The sequence below is a fragment of the Oryctolagus cuniculus genome, chromosome 19, assembly GCF_051225735.1.
Source record: "Oryctolagus cuniculus isolate XC-2025 breed Fujian yellow rabbit chromosome 19, ASM5122573v1, whole genome shotgun sequence".
Taxonomy (NCBI): Eukaryota; Metazoa; Chordata; class Mammalia; order Lagomorpha; family Leporidae; genus Oryctolagus; species Oryctolagus cuniculus.
This window is the reverse complement of record NC_142885.1, coordinates 61032536-61047272: the sequence shown is the minus strand read 5'-3', so window position 1 is coordinate 61047272 and position 14737 is coordinate 61032536. Positions and strand designations below refer to the sequence as shown.

The 14737-nt window shown below is 46.3% G+C and overlaps 1 long non-coding RNA gene across 3 annotated transcripts in view; it reads left to right on the top strand.

Annotated features, from left to right (window-relative positions):
* The first annotated feature begins 970 nt into the window (after window positions 1–970).
* Window positions 971–14737, top strand: part of LOC149120615 (uncharacterized) — an 80089-nt gene continuing 66322 nt past the window's right edge. Inside the window, exon 1 of one of the 3 annotated variants that reach the window (XR_016226385.1) lies at window positions 971–1656. This is a non-coding gene — a long non-coding RNA (uncharacterized LOC149120615). The remainder of the gene's footprint in view (window positions 1657–14737) is intronic. The other 2 variants (XR_016226386.1, XR_016226387.1) reach the window with 2 other exon arrangements.

The window sequence follows — 14737 nt, the reverse complement described above, 5'->3', positions numbered from 1 at the left end:
CTGCGCCGGCCTCCTTCTTGCTTCTTTTGCAAGAGGCAATCTGATATTACAGAAGATTGCAAGCTCCGTACCTGGTGTATCTTGACTCTGCTAACACCAGCTGTGGTATCTACATTGCACCATCCACCCCAGCCATGGCAACCTGTGAAAGCAAGAATTGAGAGGAAAGAAAGTGGGGGGGGGGAGATAGAGATGATAGACAAGGAGAAAGAGAAAAGGAGAATCAGCATTAAAGAAATGTTAGAGTTGACAAGAATGATAGTAAAAGGAAGAAGACAGAGAGTTGAGGTTCACTGAACCTACCCTAGTGTGTTCTGCCTAATAGGGTAGATGACATCAACCAGCATCCTTGGAAAAAAGATGCGTTGGCCTCAATTATTGCTCCCTACAATGAATTGTGCTAAACATGAGTCCATTACGTATGCAGCTCAGTCTTGGTAGAATTCGCTGTGTTACAGCAGGCCTTGGTTCCCGGCTGAGTGGCTGCCTTTGTAAGCCGACATGCAGCGCTAAACAACAAAGATGTGGCTCCCTAGCAACTGAAAGAAGTTAGGCTAAAGAAAAGAAAACAGAGCACATGGTGTGGCAGAGTTAATGCGAAGAGATATTGAAGCATTTCATTTGGAAGCAACAAACAAAAAAACAACCTCCAACAAACCCGTGCCATGCCATCTGCAATCAATACGCATCATTACAGCCATGCAGATGGCTGGGTTCTGGGATAGCTCCAAGCCAGTGCTTCTCAACATTAGCTGTACGCCGTGATCACCTGAGAGCTTCCAAAAAAAAAAAAAAAGTGTCCAGGTGTACCCCAGACCACTTAAATAGCAAAACTAAGCCATTAATTGCCTGAAAGCTGCCCCAGGAGATTCCAATGTGAGGCCCAGGTTGCCCGTCTCTGATTATGGGTAACGCCGCAAGTGGAGTCACAATGTTTTTGAGCTCTGTAACCTGATTGCAGGTAAGGCAGCTCAAGAAAGGTTTGCACCTGCTGGATAATTAAGGTAACAATTCAGGGCTGTCAGAGGACTACAAAGCCCATCTGTTTTGGATGATGCAGTTTGATCAAATGATATTCTTCAAAAGCAACCATCGCGTCCCCTGACATCGGGTTTGCCCCAAGTGTCTGATGGTCCTGGTTTGCCGAGTGTCTGTTCATGGCCGCCTGCTGCCGGTGACTGTGGGGAGAGATGTATTGCCTAGTGAGGTGTGCAGGAGGGCAGCTTCCCCACGGGCTGCTTTCCTGGGAAGGGAGGAATCCTATGACAGGATGGGACCCTGTACCTCAAGCACCACGAATAGACCTTTTATGGGTTAAGCTGTGTACCCTAGAATTTTTATGTCGAAGTCCTAACCCTCAGTGCCTTATAACGTGACCTTACTTGGAAGTAGGTTCACTGCAGATGTAATTATTTAAGATGAGATCATCCTGGAAAAAGGTGGGTCCCTGCTCGGGTGTGACTGGTATCTTACAAAAAGGGAAGATTGGAGGAGAAAAGCATGCAGGGAAAATCCTATGTAAAGATCAAGGCAAAAACGCTGAGCAGCAGCCGTGGTGATCGGCTAGTCGCCAGGGGACGGGCACAGGACAGATTCACTTGAACAGCCTTGGAAGGAGACTACTTCGTTGACGTCTGACTTTGGACTCTCAAAACGGTGAGAAAATGAATTTCTTCTTTTATGCCAACTGGAGGGTAATAGTACGTTGTTGCAGCATTCCTTTGAAACTAACAGAGTGCCTGGGCTGGGAGAGCAATTCTGCCCACTGATTGGAACAGGTGCAAAGTTTCAGGCCTGGGGAGGAGGGGCTGGAACTCATCAGCTGCCCCCATTCCAAACCTAATTCCAAACCCATCATGCAAATGGCTGCGCCTTTCCACCCCCTGCTCTCAGTGGGACTGAAGCACCCCAGGGTCAGTTACGAGAGCCCGCTTCGAAGGGCCTCACTGCTGTCGTAATTTTACGCTGCTTTCATCTTGAAACTCTTAACGTTTGAGCTAAGCCCCCGGTGTTTTTACTTTGCACGGAGTCCCACTCACGGTGGCCGATCTTGCCCCCCACCCCTCCATTCTTCACACAAACTCGCCGTCTTTCAGTCACATCGCGCTGACTTCCGTGTTGGAATGCTTCACGGGTTATGGTCCACTGACGGCATCCCCTTCTTGCTTCCTTGGTTGCGTGGGATTCCCCCTTTCCATCTTATTGTTTCTGTCATCTGTAGAGCTTGAGGGAAAGAGGAATGACCAAGGATCCTGTGTAGACTGCCTGAATTGAATATTTGACTGTAAACAGGGCTCTGTTGCTTATTAGGTTGTTGGTCTTGTTAGGAAATGTGTGTTTCTTGGCACATGCTTCTAGTGTTGGGGCTCAGGTGCCCAAGTGCAGTGGAGAATCAAGAGGAAGTGCCATGCTCCTGGGTGCCAGTGGTGTGTGGATTTGGTGTCAGTGCCTCCAGCCCCAGGCTCTGGGCTCCTGGTCGTGAGTGATGGCTGTTTCTTGGACGTCCTGGGAACAATAGTTCTAGGGTCCTTCAGGAACCAGGAGGGCTTGAGTAATAGGATTTTCAGCAGAAACCAGAGTAGATCAAAAAGGTTGGAGGAAACTGTACTCATTTTCTGTTGTCATGTAACAAACTAGCAAAAACCTAGTGGCTAAGAAACACTTGATCTTGCGTTCTCCATGGGTCACGAGTCTGGGCTCTGCATAACCAAGGTCTCTGCTCAATGTCTCAAGGTGTTGAAATCCAGGTCCTTTGCAAAGTGTTGTGTAAAAAAAGTGAGCACTGCTAATGCCTGAGAATGAATCATCCGTGAAACGGATAGGCTAAGAATGGCACTTACCTGGATCTCAGAAAATAAGTATCTCTGCCGTATCTTGCCTGCTCACATGTAGGTTGTAAATCAACATTACAATGTTTTAATTCTCTGTCTTTCCTGGTAGACCCTAAGCTCTTGGAAGCTGGATGGTTCTATCTTGCTTGTCATTACCTCTCCAGAGCCTAAGACAGTCTGGAACATAGAGCGGGATTCCATCAATCTTTGCCAAATGAGTAATTGACTTTTCAGGCTCAATAAATGCTTATTGAACTATATTGAACCAATTCTGCAGACGCTGGGTGAGGCGTGCAGGGTGAGTATAGCCCTGGCTAGCCCAGAGAGGATGAACCAGGCTTGGGGAATGCAAATAGCATGCTCAGGGTCACATAAATAGTAACAGTAGAACTGGAATTTTTTCGCTATATTCAGAAAAAAAAGTGCATTCCTTTCTCTTGGAAGCATGGTCCTGAAATGTGACACAATGACACATTCCGAATGCTGTGACTCACTCAGGAGAGGGGGGAGGTATAATGAACGAGAAGCTTTTATAAGGTGGGATTTTATGTTGAGGCCCCAGATGCCAGCATCGCACAGAATCTCAAATTCTGCATTACCTGAATTTTCCAAATGGATGACTCCCCTCTTAGCAGAAGCACAGACCGAATCAGCCTCAAGGGCCTGCGCACACCCTGGTTTGTGTCGGAGGTTCTCTGTTGCCCAAGTCGGGTGGTTGTTTGGTGATTGGAAATCTAAGATGTGGGTTATATTTCTTATAAATTTATGTAACCACCCAATTCTAGTCTCGGGGCTCTTGCACATGCCATGATGTTTGTTTGAATGCTCCCCCACACTCCGAAGTTCCATCCGTCTCATTCTTCAGTTCTGGACTTAAACATCAGCCTTGAAGGGGTCATTCTTGGTACCCCGACCAAAGGCATCCCCTACCAATTATTCCCTATCACTGCACACCACCTGTGGCACTTCCACAATTTCCAGTTATGTAATAATTTGTTTCTTTGCTCGTCCACACCCCATGAGAATTCTTGCTTCAGAAGGGCAACCAAAAATAAGATGAGTTTGCCAATGCTCCCTCAGCACTAACACAGTCCCTGGACTAAAAGAGACACTCAACAATATTTGTTAAATGACTGAAGGAATGGAGTTCATTGGGTCATTCAGCAAGCATCAACTGAGTACCAGCGACGTGTACTAGATGCTACAAATACAGAATTACACAAGGCCCGGTCTTTCCTTTTAGGTGTTCACAGTATAGCACACAAGCAGATATATGCTCAATGGTCCAGGTTTCACCTGATTTAACAGCCAGTTGAGCCAAATTAACCCAAACACTTAAGCTGCAATGGTTCTTTGTCCTGTCACAAAGCTGTGTGACTTAAGCTCCTCCCAGAAATCTCCAAGTTGTTTCCATGAGTTCCTGGGATGATTGCCATGTGCTCTGAGACCAGCCCACTCATGCTGGCACCCCCAGTCTCCTGGTTGAGCTGCCTTGTCTCTCCTGGTACGATTCTTCCTGTTTCTACTGTGAACGTGCAGCTTTCTTTTTTTAAAGATTTTTAAAAGATTATTTTATTTATTCGAAGGGCAGAATTACAGAGACAGAGAGCTACATCTTCCATGTGCTGATTCACTCCCTGAATGGCTCCTATGGCCAGGACTGGACCAAGCTGAAGCCAGGAGCTTCATCTTAGTCTCCCACGTGGTGGCAGGGGCCCAAGCACTTGGACCATCTTCTCTTGCTTTCCCAGGTGCATTTGCAGGGAGCTGGATCTGAAGTGGAGCAGCTGGGACTCAAACTGGTGACTGTGTGGGGTGCTAGAATTGTAGGCATTGGCTTCCCTACTGTGCCACAGTGCCATCCCTGAGTAAGTGGCTTTTTTGCCTTGCGCTGGCCACAAGACAACTTCACAGATGCTCAGCAGGTTGAGGGTGGCTATGGTCTTCCAGCACCAACATGGTAAGGGCGCCTGTGACTTTGTGAATTTCTGGGGGATCTGAATACAATTCAGTTCTCACTCAGCAGGTCTGGGGTGGGCTCTGAGGTTCTGCAGTTCTCATAAGCCCCCAGCTGATGCAGATTCTGTTGGTCTATGGACCGTTCTCTGAAAAGTGAGGATGTAGAGGATACGTGTTGCGGGCACAGCAAATACTCATTGCACATTGGCTGCTGTGGGGTTTGCATAGGGAAGGCACTTAGCACAAGGGCTGCCATTGGAGCAAATGCTGTCAGTGCCCTGCCTCCCAGAACTCGCCTGCACCCGCCAAGAGCGTCTGACTCTGACTGCCTGCTGCTTTCTCTACCTGTGGGGAGCAATTCGGACTAGACTGAGTTACTGGAATTAAGACTTATTCTATGCATCTGCTCCCCCACAATATGGCGCTGGGAGAGGAGAAAAACAGCTTCTACACAGCTGCCTCCAGTTCAACCAATAAACTGTAGGACTTGCTCCTGATTGGAGGAGAGCAGCGTACTCGGCGTGTGGGCAGTCGAGTTGGGATTGGCGAAGGAGGACTATAAAGGAGGAGAGAGACGGCATGCACCAGAAACATCTAAGGGGAACATCTAGCTGAAGGAACACCTGTGCAGCCCCCGAGAGAGCCGGCCGGCGGTGTGCCGCTCCCCTGCGGAAGTGGGGAATGTGGCCAGGGGGAACTGCCCTTCCACGGAGGTGGAAGGGATAGTAGCCAACCCGGGAAGAACCAGCAGCAAACCCGGGGAGGGCCGAGCAGACGAAAGAACAGCGCAGGGTCCTGTGTCGTTCCTCCACGAAGAGGAGGAGCGACACTACCTCTGGGAGCAGGATTGGCCTTCATGGGAGGCAGACCAGAAATGCAAAAGAGTAAGTGCTCCCTGGAGTAACCTTCAGCCAGTGACGGACAGGAAACTGGGACATCAATGCCCAGATGTAGTAGAACTACTCTGAGACACGTATGAGCACCTGGAGTTCCCCCAGAGAATGGAGGCCTGGCATCAGGAACCTGCTTGATAGCACTATTAACTGGCTTTCTCTTGTCCCTGTGTCGTTTCCCTCTGCTCACCTTACACACACACACACACACACACACACCAGCATTTCCTGAAACTACTTGCCCAGTAGATTCCATGCACTCAAATCTTCGTCTCTAGGTTTGCTTCCCAAATGTCCATTTCCTTTGGGAGCCAAATAACCTAAAAATGACATCTCTCCCCCACCTCAAACACCCATTGTGGTGATGGAGGCCACATGCAGACCCTGTCCCCTGCGTCCAGGAGTGGGGCTTCTGCTGCAGTTCCCCTAGCCTTCCCAGTGGCATCATTTCAAGTAAGAATTACACCTGCTGCCAGGGTCCCCACTGCTGTCTCCCTCAGATGACAAGTGAACAATTCATTCCAACAGCCCTCCTTCCATGTCAAAACAAATCAGTCTGCCAGTCTCCATTCCATGCAGGCAACAGCTGTTGGTCACAGTGACCTCCAACAAGCCAGATGTTAAAAGACACATCCTAGGATGCACTACACATTGGACGCAGTGGCAAGGGAGCCAGACTTTGACTGGCACTAACTTTTAACCCCATAGAAGAAAGAAACATTGAGAACTAAGTGAAGAGGGTGCTGGCTTCAGATTTTATGAAGGAGATTGTCCCAGACAACTATAGACAACTTCTGCCAGCAGATAAGCTGGTGACTGTCCAATTGAAGTGTGTATCCAAGCCATTTGCAAAGAGAGCTTCTACCGTTTATGCATGTGCACCAAGGACACAGTCCTGTGGGTTGGGAAAGCTACAAGATACAGTCTAAGGCATTAGTTGGGCTTGAGGGCACAATACATGTGGGTTTTCTAATTCACCACTTTTGAAATGTGTGACTTCACACACATCACTTTGTACATAAACAATTGAAGGCTTAGTGATATAAAGAATGGGCACTGATTGCCTTAGTCCATTCAGACTGCTATAAAAATATTACCATAATCAGAGTGCCTGCGTGTGAGTTCTGGCTCCGAATCTGATCCTGCTAAGGCGCACTGTAGGAGACAGTAGGTGGTGGTTGAGGTTCACGGGTTCCTGCCATGCATGAACTAGACTCGAAATTAGTTCCAGACTCCTGGTTTCCGCCTAGCCCAGCCTGGACTGCTGCAGGCATTTGGGGAGTGGATGGAAGATACCTGCGTGTGTGTGTGTGTTTCAAATAGTCAAATACAAATTTAAAGAATTGTCATAGACTGGGTGGCTCATAAACAACAGACACGTGTTTTGTCCCAGTTCTGGAGGCTAGAAGGGGTGGGCAGGTTTGGCAACCGACAAGGGCCTGCTCCGGGTTTGTAGATGGCCGTCCCCTCTCTGTTCTCACTCGAGGGAAAAGGCCAGAGAGCTCTCGGTGGTCTTATAAGGACACTAAACTCATCCATGATCCCATCCCCTACTGGGACCCTATTGATTACCCAGGAAAATCCGTTTGTTGGTTGACATCAGACGAGGGCTGCACTTTGGCTTGCAGATTGATTCATCATATTCCCATCCGTTGGTGACTAGGCTCGGTCCTATGAGCTCTGCTGCATGCAGGATACGACAGGTCTGTGGGGGAAATGTTTCCCATCCTTTTAACAAAGGACAGGCTTGAGGAGGGCAAACCCATCTCCTTTTTCTTCATTATCTAGACGTTGTTGTGTGATTTCCTGATGCCTGATGCCACAGTAGTCCTCTCGCAATTACGGGGGGAAAGCCGAGAGAATCCCAGAGCTCCAGGAACCCTGATGGTGTAGACGTGCTGAATTAACTCTCCTCCAGCCCATTCGCCTCTTGATGTTTTATGATGTGTGAGAGAAAACCTATCGTTTCAGTCATTCTCATCCTTTGGTGGAGTCTGAACTTCATATTTTGTAGCTGCTCTTCAAAAGAATAGAAAATTTAAAACAGAACATTTAGTTATGAAAGTGAATATTTATTTAGAATGAAAAAGGACATCACAGGCAAGACACTACTTAGCTGGAGAGTCCTTGAGTTGATAGTGGAGCCACTTCCTCCATAACCCATATGCCCATGCATCCAGTCACTTCCTAATACCAATGGAGATCACATTTCAGTATGAAGTAGGGACACTGAAACCTTATTTCTCTTCTGTTATCCACATCATTATTTCTCCTCCTCCTCTGTCTTCTTCAACTTTGGGTATGTATCCAAAGGAAATACAGGTGGTAGACATGCCGTATTTCTTCATTCCCCTTAGCAACACTTCCTCCAGCTCCTCTGTTTTCATCAGAGTACAGGTGGGTCAGCACAGCCACAGCAGGAGTACTCCTGGAAGCTGTGCCTACAACCTGGCAACTTGCAGTTGGTTAAGCATACATGGGGATGCTTGAGGACCACATAAACATTCACTAAATCCTCTCCCGATATCTGACCTTAGCTGGATTTCATGATAGGTCCAGTCTCTCCTGTACCGACCAACCAGCCAATAGGAGGGAATGTGCAACAAGAGGATAAGTTCAAATACAAAAGCATGAGCAGCCTTAATGCATTGTGGTTAAACATAAGACATATGCAAATTATCAGAATACAAGTACCCATGCAAACACATTGCTAGAGCTTTAGAAAGAGTCCATTCACAGGAAGGGGCCTAAGACGTAAGCTCTGTGTGTTTTGTGGTAAATACAACCTTCTCTGATCGTAATCACTTGGGAAAATGGAATGAATGCATAAATTCAGTGCTTAGCACAATGGCTGATACATAACAAGCATTGAAATATAGCAGCAATTATTATCATCTTAGTAGTAGTAGTAGACTCGTTCAGATTGTACCTCCCACAGAACTTTCTCTTCATACTTACGTTGTTTCATTACTGAAAGCAAAGGACTGAGACAATCCAGCCTTTTAACTTCTGGGTGGACAGAGTTTTCAGCTGATATTCATCATGAAATGTGCTCATGAAAGAGACTTAGTTTTCAGGGTTTCAACGTTTCTCTGCAAAGGGTGCTATCTCCATAATCAAGAAATCAAAGTGACATCTTTCTAATCAATAGCTTCATTCTTATGTTTGAGATGTACAGCCATCTTTGCCCTAAAATCAGCATGCCGAGTTATATTTAGTCACCATCATGAAGAGACATCTGCCCAGTGAGGCGACAGTGCTTTTCGTAAGTGAGACGTCATCTATTTATGTCAGCAGCTAAGCACCTTCTGGCACACACATAACCACCTATGGAAACAAAGATGGAATTTTGGGTTCCTTAACAGATACGGGTTGTCTAAAATTAAAGACGGCACTAATGAACTGGAACACAGAATTAGAATCTACAGTTAGGAAATATACAAGAAAAAAGAGCGTCTGTCAGAAACTTCAGCACTGGGGAGCTAAGCCGGCTGTTTCAAGGACGCTAAATTGATTATAAGAATTATGTAATGTTGTTAAACCTCAATAAGCGAAACTTGACAGGTTGTGCCTGAATTAAATCATTTGTTTGCTCAAAGAGCTGGTGTTTAAAATCCCTTTTCACTGACAAAAATTATGAATAAACCTAGTCAAAAAGATATTATCTCTGGGAGGGGAGACTCAAGTTGACCATAGTTTCAATAATATGCAGCTAACAAATTATTATTTTCTGTCAAATGCACTCTAATTTAAAGAAAGCAATTGCCATTAAGTATCCTTGAATCTGAAACTTGAATGAATTGCTTAGACTGCTAGAAAATATTAGGAGAAGCCGGTAAACTCCTGGGCACATGAACTGGTGTTCTACAAGGAGAACCAGGCTGGTGGAGTCCCTTGCAGATGGGCAAGATTTCCAAGTCTGGAGATGAGGATTTTAATCCCACATCCATCCCTCTTTCCTGGATGACTTGAATCAAGTCTCCTCGCATAGTCTGGCTAACAAGAACAATACGTTGTGCATCTGTACTGAGAAACTGATGGTAGACAATTGGAAAACGAGATGGCACTACACAAATGAAGGGGCAGGTGTTTGGCCTGGTGGCAAAGACACCTGCACCCCACATCAGAGTTCCTGGGTTTGACTCCCGGTTCCAGTTCCTAACTGAAGCTTCCTGCAGACCCCGAGGGGCAGTGGTGATGGCTCAGTAGTTGGGTTCTTGCCTGTCATGATAGGAGACTGGATTGGGTTTTCAGTTTCTGGCTTCTGACTAGGTCCAGCCGGCTATTACAGGCACTTGGGGTGTGAACTAGCAGATGAGAGCTCACTCACTCACTCTCAAAAAATACAGAGTTGAAGATAAATGAAAATAAGTGGGGATGCTAGCAGAGCAAGAACAGGATCCCAGATTGTATGTGAATCAGGACTAGACGCTGCCATTACGTCTGCCACCAGCTAGGTCAATCACCAGGGTACCTAACTTCTCATCTTTAGTGGTAGTAATCGTTGGATGGGTCAATGTATCAGAATAGGTTCAGTTGTGTGTAACAGCAGCCCAGAATAATTGTGACTTAAATGTAGAGAAGAAGGCAAGCAGTTCAGGCTGGGACAGCTTCTCTGTTCCACAAGGTCATTCAGGGGCCCAGGACCCTTCTTGCTGTTGCTTCTCCCTCCCTAGACTGTTGAATTCGTTTGCATCCACACAGATGGCATCCATCCAAACAGCAGGAGAAATAAAAGCAAGGCTGAGGGAAGGTCTAACTACTAGGTGCCATGTGACGCCTCTGCTCCTACAGCACTGGTTGGACCTTCAAGGTGGCTGCTCATATCATCAAGAGAGACTGAAGCAGCAAAAACTCGAGGGTTCTTCACCCCCCACCCAGGAGGGAGAAAACTCAGGCAGGGCACTCCAAGTTGACTCTGCCACAGTAGCCAAACCTTTTAGCATGTTTGAGTGGTGGATAAAATGTGGCTGTTGTTATTAGCTATGATAGGGTCATCAGCTGTGAAAACAGTTTTGCGAGGAAGAACTAGATAACCTTCCTTCCCTGCCCAGCTCTGCTCTGGTGGGCCATCGCCATAGTCTCTGTCTTACTGAGCAGTTTCACCCTGAACCCACCCAGGGCCGCCTCTGTGCTGTAAGTGCAGAAAGAGACGTACATATGGATGACATCAAATCATGTTCTGGCTTCTCAGTTGCAAAATCTGTTATATTCTGCTCAAAGAGAAGCATTACCCATCCTGGGAAATCTTGTCGGACTGGCAGTGGTGCTGAAATACTGCACTCCTGCTGTCTTTCATATGCATTCATTCTATCTCTCTCCCTCCCCCTCCCCCTCCCTCTTCCCCTCCCCCTCCCCCTCTTTCTCTCTCCTTTTCTACAAAGAATGTGTTTGACGTGCATCATGTAAAAATCAATGGATGTTTTTACAAGACACTCACTGTTGCTCCCACACAGGTCTCAGTCACTTTAGCTCCTTAAAATATGAATTGCCAAAGGGGCTGCATCAGCCACAGGGAAGATGCCCATCTGGGGACCGATTTGTCACAGTTCCCTAGGCTGCTCCAAGTGCCAGCACTGAAAGCCTGAAAGCCCCGTGTTGCTGGAAACTCATCCGTCCTGGGAGAACAGAGATGCTTGCTAACCTGCAAAGTGAGGGCTTCGAAGAGATCTTTGTGGTGGGACTGGGTGGGAGCTGCAGGAAAACCAGTTGAGGTCTGTGGGCTGTCAGAGGTGGAAGACACCTTGAGATTGTAGGCCAAACCTGTATTTTGCAAGCTAAAGTTCCCATGTACCAGAATGACAGAGAGGCTTACCCAAGTTATGCTGGGCTTGATTTACTTATTTTTTCTCAAGAGGCAGAGAGACAAAGTTTTCATCTGCTGGTTCACTCCCACAAATGCCTGCAACAGCTGAGAGGAGGCCAGGGCAGAAGACAGAAGAGGATATGAGTGCTCAGGGTGCAGAATGCACAGTGCCCACAGTATTGCTCTCTTCTCTCCTTTCCTCTTTCTTCTTTCCTTATCCCAATATCACCTTTCTCTTTCTTCTCTCTGTCCTCCCTCCCTGCTCTGCCCCTCTCCCTGTGACAACCATGGTGCATAAGGCGAAGATGAGTCTCAGTGGTCCCCGATATCAGGAAGCTCTCAAATTTAAGGAGAGAGACAAGTGTATAACACATTCTGATCAAATGTGATACATTTGGGCAAGGATGGAAGGAAAAGAATTGAAAAAAGGAAGGAACAAAAGAGGGAAAGAAGGAAAGAAAGAGATGATAGAATAGAGAAATCCATAAAATGGACAGACAGATAAAGGAATTGATTTTACCTGGACCAGATGAAAATATTCAGGGAGATTTCCATGAAGACACCATGTAATGCGACTCTGAAGATGAACAGGTGTTTCATACATTTGCCAGTGGAAAGAGCCCCAGCAATCACAAATAGGGTCTTTACTACTGCCAGCTGCAGGCCAACTCCCAATGTCCTGATGGGATTTGGAGAAAATATCAGGGTCAGAAATTAGGAAATCTGAAGACAGCCAGTCCCTAAATTAACCCGTGTGAGTCATTTGTCCTCTGTTGTCATCCGATTTGTGTAACAAGTAAATAGGACTACTTCTAGCTCTAACCATCAGAAATTTCCCTTTGAAAGGTGGAGGACCAGTGGGTTGAATGGTAATGGAAAGGATCTTGTTGCTGAAATTCTAGTTAAATGTCCAGTGATACTTGGGTGAATTGTGATTATATGGGAGTGTTTCAGAAAGTTTCTGGAAAATGCATATGTGAAAAATTATGCATTGGTCTTGAAAAATTTTTGTACCAAAATAAACATCTTTAAATCTCATTTTACACAGACATTTGCAAGTACCCCTGTGTGTGTGTATGTGTGTGTGTGGTTTGCAGATATCTGAATGACCCAGTTGATGTGAATATGAAGGAAAAGTAGAATAGGATTGGCTGGCGCTGTGGCTCAATAGGCTAATCCTCCGCCTGCGGCACTGGCACCCTGGGGTTCTAGTCCTGGTCGGGGCACCGGATTCTGTCCCGGTTGCTCCTCTTCCAGTCCAGCTCTCTGCTGTGGCCCTGGAAGGCAGTGGATGATGGCCCAGGTCCTTGGGCCCTGCATCCGCATGGGAGACCAGGAGAAGCACCTGGCTCCTGGCTTCGGATCGGTGCAGTGCACTGGCCATGGCAGCCATTTTAGGGGTGAACCAATGGAAAAGGAAGACCTTTCTCTCTGTCTCTCTGTCTCTCTCTCTCACTGTCTAACTCTGCCTGTCAAAAAAAAAAAAAAAAAAAAAAGGAACAGGATTTCCCTAAACTGCACCTGGGTCACTTTGTCCCATTGTCTTCGGTCCCAGCTGAAGTGGTCCTGGAACCCTAGCACTGGCTGCACTGAAGTCACCGTTGGAAGACTTCTGTGACCAGTTCAACTTGTTTCCCAACTCCCACCATGGAAGGATCACTGGGGAAGTTCTCTCTGAGGTCTTATCCTCACGAGTTCAATTTTGCATTCTGGTGGCAGAGACACCACACTTGGCCCACGAATGAGACAGTTCAGAGTACTAAAATAGGTGCACAGTTTTAAATGTTCGCTGGGTTCTGTTTTCACATCTTAATTTAGTAAATAGGAAGAAAACAAACCCTGTACCACCTTGGTGTTGTAATCTTGTATTTGAACGTCCTGTTGTGAGAGCAGCGTGACCCATTAAGCCCTCAGTTTCCAAGCACAGAAATTACTACCTCGACCTAATCATTACAGTTGGTTATTGGTGGGCAGCCCCAGCGCATGAGTCAGTGCCAGCATCCAGAGAGAAAATGGACTTAAAACAGGATGGAGTAGGAGTTCACAAATGCCCACACAGCATTCCTGGAAACAAGGGCTCTGGATTCCCCGGGGGATGTTATTAGTCTCATTTGAAGCACAAGAAACCAGGCGCAGAGAAGTAGAATGCCATGCTGTGTCACAGGTCTGGGAAGTGCGTATGCAAATGTTAAGAGTTTAAGGGCTCGGAGCAGATTTTTTATTTCCCACTATTTCTTTGCATTGTTTTTTTGTCAGAGTGCTTTCTCAACAGCAAAACCAGCACACTGATAGCAATGGCTAAAATGGAAAAGAGAGAATACCAGGGGACAAGCATAAAGAGCACCTGGAGCGCTCTCACAAGGGAGTGCAGAGTGGCACAAGCGCTATGAGTGATTGCTTGGCGTTGTCTGCTAGCACCACACCTATGCCTGCTCTATGCACTATCCATCCCATCACCAGCACTAATGTGCCCATATGCCCACCCGAAGAAATGCACAAGGATAATCCTAGCACTACTCAGATCATGCCCAAACTGGAAACCACCCAAATTTCCATCAACAGGAGAGGATACAAATACATGGTTGAATATTCACATGGTAGGATACTATGTATACTATTATTATAGATGCAACAACATGAGTGTATGTTACCAATGTAATATGGAGCCAAAGTGAGACACAAAAGGGTATATACCCAAAGATTATATAAAATTCAAAGATAATCAAAACAATCTGTGGTGTTGGACTTTTTAGTAGCAATCATCCTGGGGAAGTAGTGACTAGGAGGGCACCTGAGTGGGTGCTTCTGGGTGTAGGTGATGCTATGTTCTGTGCTTTGGGACTGATTGTATGACTGGGATCCACTCTAGAAAATTCACAGTTACACTTCATGACCTGTGCACCCTTTGGAAGGTGATTATGTATGTGTTAATAAAATCTCAAAAAGTAAACAAAAAAATGAAACTCATACAAAATTAAGAAGCAAGGTAACTGAAAGCTATTAAAAAGTTACATAAATGACAATAGTAGCTAGTATGTCATCACAGATTTACTAAAGAGGTTGGTATTTTTATGCATTCATTTAATGATTTCCTTTTTAAATTTTATTTATTTGCATTTCATTTGAAAGTTGGAGAGACATGGAGAGAGATGACCCTTATGCTGGCCCACTCCCCAGATGCCTACAACAGTCCCTTGCAGAGCTGGGCCTGGTTGAAGCCAACAACATGAACTCAGTCTGGATTTCAC